The sequence below is a fragment of the Acomys minous genome (genome assembly GCF_964271855.1).
Source record: "Acomys minous genome assembly, chromosome: 2".
Taxonomy (NCBI): Eukaryota; Metazoa; Chordata; class Mammalia; order Rodentia; family Muridae; genus Acomys; species Acomys minous.
In genome coordinates, this window is record NC_140484.1 from 60,258,261 (window position 1) to 60,266,707 (window position 8,447).

Consider the following 8,447-nt stretch of genomic DNA (forward strand, 5'->3'; position numbering starts at 1 on the left):
GCTCTGGGCCTCATATACTCCCATGTCAAGCCTAAGTCATTATCTATAGCTAGTTATTCCAACCCTTGGGTTTAACAGTTAGAAACAACAGTGGCTTTCCGTCTCTGAGATTCTGTGGGTGTTTTGAGCTGGTCTCAGGTCACCTGGGGACTCTTGTTATTTAGTATCTTGGTAGACAAAATCTGCCTGGTTCAAGATGGCACGCTACCATATGTGGCAGGTGGTACTGAGCTTTGACTGGGTGTCATCCCAGAATCAAGGTCTAAGACAGGGGATGTTTCAAGGCCTCACAAAACCTAAGTTCTATGGTCAACAAGCCTTAATCTTGTACCCTCTGTTTGGAACAAGGTGGGCTTCCATTCTGGAAGGGTATGGTGATGTTTTAATTGCCTTGAAGGCAGAAGGATGGTGGACAGGTTGGAGCACACCTGGCCCTGCTTTGCTTTCATAGGGTGCGGATATCAACAGAAAGCAGAAGAGGAAACAAATGTCTTCAAGGAAGGAAGCGTATGTGAGGGAGAAGGAAACAGGGACTCATGTCACAACATAGTGTAACTCCAGCCTGGCCAAAGCACAGGGTGGGAGCACCTGGTGGGCATGGAGCCACAGTAGAGGTACCCTCGGTTCTGCTTTGCCGACTGCATGGTGGGCACCATGATAAGGAAATGTGCATAACTCAGCAAGCTGACTGCCCTTGCAGCATCATCCTCGAGGGAGGAGCTACACATGTCTGGATTCACAACAGGAGAATAGAGTTTCATGAAATGGCTATTCTACAAAGGCAAGGAAACAAAGAAGACCCAAACACCACAGTGGGGTCATGTAGCTGTGCAATGGAATCTACACAGGCATTAAAAGGAATGTTCATTGATGCAGAAATATAACCACAAGAATACCAATATTAAAACATTCAGATTAAAATTATTGGATGAAAAGTGTATAAGTGTCCGAATTTGTGCATAATGTTGTGTGTGTGCACATGCTTGGCCATATGTGACACTGCTGCCGAATGCCAGGCTCTAAGGCTGCTACTGTGGATGAGGGCTGAGACCAGGACAGGGTACCTGTTCTTTGTTGCTTAGACGTTTTAAAGTAGTATGTACATGTGACAAAAGCGCAAAGACAGTGTTGCCTTTATGCAGTGTTCTGTTGCATTTTTCCAGGATCTGGTTGAGACCAGAATATGGCAATGAAGCAAGGGATGCTCCCATGGACAGCTCTGCTGAGAGGACAGAAGGGCGCATACATTTGAAGAACATCTGCCACCTGCTCCCAAGACACATGGGCAGGCAAGAACTGAGACTGCCAGGGAGAGATATGTGTTCTGGGATCTGGGAACTCACATCTATGAGAGTAGAGGAACCAGTCTGGGGGACTCAGCCTAAGGGGGGCAGGGTGCAGCTAGATGGGACATAACCAAGGATAAACTTAGTGTGATGCTGCCCTCAGAGGCACGTAGGTTGTTTGGGAGACAGGGCATATGTTTAGGGTTGTTTGTGATCACCGTTGGGTCACAGGTGTTTGCAAGGTTAAGTTCTTTATGGACACCTCCACAAATCCCTGGCAGGTTAAAGAGGAACCTGTGGTGTTGGGGTTGACAAGGAAGAAACAGCCCCTGGAGTAAGGCTTCCTAGGATCTCACAGGTACCCAGGACATAGTTGCTGACAGCTTTCCGGTGTTGTGACAAACACCTCAGAGAAATAATGTGAAGGTGTGGCTTGTCTCATTTGTCTCATGCTGTCAGAAGGTTCAGTTCAAAGTCAACTGGTGTTTTAGTCAGGGTTACTATTGCTATGATAAAACACTACGGCCAAAAGCAAGTTGGGGAGAAAAGGGTTTATATGGCTTATGCTTACATATCCATAGTCCATCACTGAAGGAAGTCAGGACAGGAACCCAAACACGGCAGGAACTTGGAGGCAGGAGTTGATGCAGAGGCCATGGAGGGGTGCTGCTTACTGCCTTGCTCCCCATGACTTGCTCAGCCTGCTTTCTTATAGACCCAGGACCACCAATGCAGGGATAGTACTACCCATAATGATTTGGGCTCTCCTCCAACCAATCACTAATCAAGAATATGTCCTACAGCTGGGTATGGTGGCACACACCTGTAATCCCAGCACTCAGGAAGACAGAGGCAGGAGGATCTCTGGGCCAGCCTAGTCTACAAAGTAAGTCCAAGACAGCCAAGGCTACACAGAGAAACTCTATCTCAAAAAAGAAAAGAAAAAAGAAAAAAGGAAAAAGAAAAAAAAAAGCCCTACATCTGGATCTTTTGGAGGCATTTTTCTCAATGGACGTTTCCTCTTTTCAGATAGCTCCAGCTTGTGTCAAGTTGACCAGCCCATCTGGTTCCCCTGGGATCTGAGATAAGGCTCAACAATAATGGTGGCCAGAGCATGTGAACCAAGATTCTATATCATAGAAGCTGAGAAGTGTCGGCGAGGCAGAGACGGGAAATAAGATATATGTTTCCAGGGCACACGCCAGTGATTCACTTCCTCCAACAAGCTCCTACCTCCTACTTTTACCACTTCTCAATAATACCAGCACATGATGAACGCATCAAGGGGTCACTCCATCTAAGGGCCACATCACTTCCCCCAAAACCATCAGCTGGCAATGGGGTTTCCAAAACGTGAGCCCCCAAGGGGATATCTCAGAGTCAAGTCATGACAGTCCCTCATTGTCACTTCCCACAAAGGAGCCTCACTCCAGGATGCACAGGAACCTACAGAGTGAGCTGGGATATGAGCAAAAGCATCACCATTGCTTAGTGAAGTTCCCTCAGGACACAGGAAACTGTAGGATACAAGATAGTAGACGCTCAGGGAACTCCCCTGTCATGGGTACCAGACCCAGGTGGTCCAGGGACAGAACAGACCTTGGCACGTGCTTCATACAGAAGGAGGTACTCTCTGCTCGATAACACTGTGCCTTCTGCAGAGACCTGCTAGTTCCTTTGAAAGGGTCACGTGATAGCTAACAGGGGATGAGGAACTGTGGATGAGGAGACACAAGGGCTATATGCACTGCACAGCTAATCACCAGGCCATCAGAGATGAAAAGTACCGATTGAGGGCATTAATGGGCCAGCAGGAGACATCTCAATCAGGGCTGTACCTTAGGAACTTAACATCTGTGTGTGATTGTCTCAGAGGTTCTTGTTTTGGGGAGGAGGAAGTGGGCTCACGGAAGGTCATGACGTCTTCAGCCAGCTCTCAAATGTACCTTTGAGCTCCACCTAAGTATGTGGAGACATTGCAGCTCCCTGGCAGAGCATATGTGTGCATACTAACTTCTACTAGAAACCATATGGAGGTAGAGTTGGATTCCTAGAGGCCTTATTTGTAATAGCCAGAAAATGGAAACAGCCTAAGTGTCCCTCACTAGAAGAATGGATAAAGAAACTGTGGTACATTTACACTATGGAATACTACTCAGTTATTAAAAACAAGGAATTTCTGAAATTTGCGGACAAATGGATTGAACTAGAAATGACCATAATGAGTAGTTAACCGAGAAGCAAAAAGACTCAAATGGTATATATTCACTTATAACTGGACACTAGCTCAAGGGGCAAGTCCCATGAAAATCTTTACTTATCAGGAAAGTGGGATAGAGGGGAGGACATCCTATTGGGACTCTAGGTGAGAGAAGCATGGGAGAATGGGGAAATAGAAGGATCCAGAGGGTCCTAGAAACCTACAAGAAGAACACTATGATGGGCAGATCTGGGCTCAGGGGTTCTGCTTAAACTATGGCACCAACCAAGGACAATACATGCAGTAAGCATCAAACCCCTACCCAGATCTAGCCAATGGACAGAGCATTCTCCACAGTTAAGTGGAGAGTGGGGACTGACTTTCACACAAACTCTGGTGCCCCATTTTTGACCGCGTCCCCTTGAAGGGGGGCCGGTGTCACTCAAAGGAAGGATAGCAGGCTACCAAGAAGAGACTTGATACCCTATGAGCATATACAGGGGGAGGAGGTCCCCCTCAGTCACAGTCATAGGGGAGCGGAATAGGGTGAAAGCGGGAGGAAGGGAGGAATGGGAGGATACAAGGGATGGGATAACAATTGAGATGTAATATAAATGAATTAATAAAAAAACCTGAGAACGGAAATTCATAGCCCATAGCAGCCTCTAGTCAAGTGTGTATGAACACCAGCCATGGCGGTTCATTCTCCTTGGGGGGGCTGTCTCTCACCCCAGCACTCAGTACCTGCCCTCTCAGTCTGGCTAGGGGAAGCAACTCCTCACGGGACCACAGCTTGTTCTTGTATTTTGTTCTCCTGTTTCCTGACTGGATGGATTTGGCCCCGAGGACACGGTCCACCCTCTTCCAGGCCCGTGTGACCGGGCAGCAGGCATAGCCTTTAATCACAAAACCAGGCAGCTGTCGGCCACTCGCCGCTCCGCTGAGCTGAAATGGCCACAGTGAAAAATGCTTATGACTCCTTGTGGGAATAATTCATAAAAGTTTAAAAAACTTTCTCCTGGCACTCTCTGTGCTTTCAATTTTATATGACGGCAGACAAAAAAAAAATGGCCTCAACTCTGCAGCCTCCGCCCCCATCCAAAGTAGCCTCAATCCTCCGTCATAACTGTGTCCCAACCGAGTCATCTGAAAGAGCAGGGAAAGACAGAGGCCTGCCCCCAGTTCCTGAACAATTCCCTCTGCAGTTTCATTAACTTAACAGTCAAGGACAATTTCATTAGCAGAAAGTTTCAGACTCGGAGGCCTCAGACCCCCACCCCCCCCTCCCCGTTCATGGGAAAATCTATTAGAATGAACAAATGATAAGAAATTAAGAAAGCACCCCACCCTCAGGGTGAATGCCACTGGCTCCATTGATGGCAACACCATGTGGGACAGGGACAATGAGAGCAGGGCAGCAGGTAGCATCTGAGGACCATGTGGTGGTAAATGCTTACCGAGGGCACAGATAGTAGTCACTTCACTTCTGCATTGCCAGGTTGTACTGGAGTTGGATGGTGAGGCCCCGCTGGACCACAAAAACAAAGCTCAAACTGAATCCCTGGGAAGTAGCGTTCCCCATAGATCTCCAGGTCATATCTGTGTAGTTGGGGAGAGCTATAAAAGCCAAGGTGCCTCATCAACTTGCCTCTCTGGGGTCCTAATGCGAGCCATCCTGTAGTCCAGGTTATAGAATGACGTCTTCAAAGATGCCGTGCATGGTCCCAGGGATGTGACCATTTACTTTATAAGGGAGATGAAAGCTTGTGGGTCAGCCGGTCTCAGCTCAGAGAGGTTTCCCTTTGACCCCGTTTCAGAGGGTCATAGAGATTGAAGCTGGCCTTGAAGGAGAGCTGGGGAACCTTACTTACCATTGTCATCATCTTTAAAGGGAGAGGAAGAGTCTGGGAGCCAACACAGCTGGGAGGTGTTGGAGGCTGGAGAGCAAGGGAGGACTCACATCTTACGCAGAGTCCTTGAAGGAGCCAGGCCTGTCATACTTTCGCTGAGTTCAGTGAGACCCTTTTCCACCCTTTTCACTTGTGAAAACCTCACTGTGACCTTGACCACAAGCTTTCATTTGAACATTATCTACACGCTCTGAGAGATCACTGAGAGGAGACCCAGTGGTCAGCAGCTCACAAAAGCTGAAAGCAGGAAAGCATAACTTTATAACCACTAGGCAAGTGGAAGCTAAAGTCTGCCAGGAAAAATAGTTAGGGACTATGTGTCCTTGGCTCTTACCAGCTTCATTTGTAAGCAGCACACCCAAAGTGTGGGCGCTTAGTGTATATAACTGGTGGATGGATGGGTGCATATGCCTTTGAAATCATCACAAGAATCAGGTAATGACTCTAGTCACCTCCCAGTGCTCTCCCAACCTTATTCCAGTAAGAATATTTAATTTGAGTCCTTCTTTCTTAAAATTATCTGGTACCATACACAGAACACTGCCACTGCGCACACAGCTGTAGGCCTGTCTGTTGGAGTGTGAGGCATGTACTTAGGATGGAGGACAGCATGGAATTGCCTCTAAAAATTATAAATAAGGCCTTGATAGGATCCTGTGGTCCTGTTGATGGCAGCACTGTCCTCAGTGTAGATACAGAGGCAAACTGTCTGTGAGTTTTGAGAAATTCACTTAGAGGAGACAGCACAAGTCTTGTTAAAACAGTAGAGCATTCCTGTATGACTTATATATTTTACCCTAAAAGCAAATCCACAGTATTTTCGTGTTTGAAAAAAGGCCACTGTAGTGGTTCCTAGGGAGAACGTCACAAGTAGACAACCTGTGGGCTGTACATAGGGCAGACATGGCAGATGTGGTCCTTAAATATGGATGCATCTCAGTCTTGCACTGTGAATGTGCCACCTCACAGGGCAGGTTGAGGAGTTAAGATCTCCAGATGAGATGTCATCTCAGGTTACACACAGGTAGGCTCCTTGTCACCAGAAGGATCCTTATAAAGGACAATGTGATGATGGAAAAGAGGCCAGAGAAGGGACAGAAAGAAGACTGGGGAAAGGGGGGAAGGGGGAAGGGGAGGGGAAGGAGAGAGACAGGGAGAAAGAGAGAGGGGGAGGGAGGGAGGGAGGGAGGGGAGAGTGGAAGTGGGGCGAGCAGATAGATATGTGGAACAGGGAGGGGCAGGTACACTGCCTGCTTTCTAGCTCATGAGGCCATAGGCCAGAGGTCACGTGCGCATAGCGGAACATGATGTTTGGACAAATCCATTTCTCTCTGTAATCCAAAATCCAGGAGAGAGACACCTGTCAGCCTGGAGCCGGCACAAGGGAAGCCTTAGGGCTGATTTAGGATAACTGTTTACAAGTGTCTTGGTGATGATTCGTACATCAAAATTCTCTGTTGTTTTTGTCCAAATAAGAATCTAATGAGAAAGCCAAACACCGGTAGAGGTGAGAGAGATGTGAAAATTACACAAATCCCCAAAGCATGCCATGACTTTCAAACATATGAATTTATTTTATAAGGCAATTGTGTCTATTATTTGTTCAGTGTTTATTACCATTTTAATCCATATTCATTAGAAGGTGTGCTTGGAACAACAGTCCCCGGTACCTCATTCCTACTGGGGGAGAAGCTTGAGGGAGGACTTTTAAGCTAGCACAGCTGGGTTCAGCCTCTAAAGTATCCCAAAGCCCTGGGTGCTATCTGCATGCACCCATTCTTTTCCCATGGAGGCAAGTTTGTGTGGTCAACAAGAAAAGCGTCAGGTATGTCCTGCCTGTGGGTCAGATGGGAAATTAAGAACTAGGACTAGGCTGGGCACATGGCTCAGGATTGCAGAGCTGTCCTTTTGGCCAGGGCCATGGGTCTTTATAGTTGGCCAATGTCTGAGCTGACCGTTCAGCCCAGGCAGTGCTGATGCTTGTGTCCAGGTCTTCATGGGTAATGGTGGCTTTGACAGCTCTATACTGCAGCTGGCTTCTTCCAGCGCATTGTGCCGCCTCCTCTCTGGCTCAGATAGTCTGATGAGCACATTCTGCCTGAAAACACATTACTACATTACTACTATTCCCTCTGGAGGCCCCACAAGTGAGCCATGGCACAGACCCCAGGGAGGGGTTGTCTGTGTTTGATCTTTCCTGATCTGGAGACTTGTATGCTAGTGTTTTCTAAGGATGGGCTGTAAAGAACCAGAGAGAGGGGGCAGGCCTAGACGACTGACTTCTGAGGCCCAAACAACTCAGCACCCTATAGAATGCCACTTCCTACTCAGAGGACTGTCCTGTCTCCAGGCACAGTATGACTGATGGTCAGGGGAATCCTGTACCAGGGCCCAGAACCCAAAGGAAGCCTCAGCAGCTGGGCTGAGCTTGTCCAGTGAAGTCTGCAGAAGATGACACCTGGACCACAGCTCTGGGCCTGGAGGTGTCTTTTAACATGGCGCCGGTGTTGCCATGGTGATTCTAGGAACCTTGCCATGTTTCTGCCTCTAGTCCAGTGGCTCTCAACCTTCCTAATGCCCTGACCCCTTTAATGTGAAATGTTCTTCATAAACTCAAGCTTTAAACACCTGGTGCCCCGATGGTGGCAGTGTTTGGGAAGACAGCCCTTCAGATTTGGAGCCTTGTTGGAGGAAGTGGGTCACTGGTTGGAGGGGAGTATGTGGGGACAAAGGCCTTGATGTTTCCTTGTTGGGCCTCTCTTTGTTTCCTGGGTATAGATACAGACTGACCATCCAGCTTCCCAATTCTCCTGCCATGCCTTCCCTCCAGCGACACACTGTATCCCCTCAAACTGTGAGCCAGAATAAGATGCTTGTTGTTAGGTATTTCATTACCGCAGCAAGAGAAGCAGCTAACATACACGCTGAACCCTTCACACCTCCGGGAAGCTCAGTGGCATGTAATTCATAGCCAAAGTTAGAAAATTGGCCTAAGGCTGCTTATGAGAATAGGTGCCCACACACGGGCACAGACCTGCTGTTGTGCTGTGT

The 8,447-nt window shown here is 47.9% G+C and overlaps 1 long non-coding RNA gene across 1 annotated transcript in view; it reads left to right on the forward strand.

Moving 5' to 3' along the window:
• LOC311583631 overlaps window positions 1–919 on the forward strand; it is a 2,643-nt gene extending 1,724 nt beyond the window's left edge. Inside the window, exon 3 of the long non-coding RNA XR_014774613.1 lies at window positions 452–919. This is a non-coding gene — a long non-coding RNA (uncharacterized lncRNA). The remainder of the gene's footprint in view (window positions 1–451) is intronic.
• Window positions 920–8,447: the final 7,528 nt, after the last annotated feature.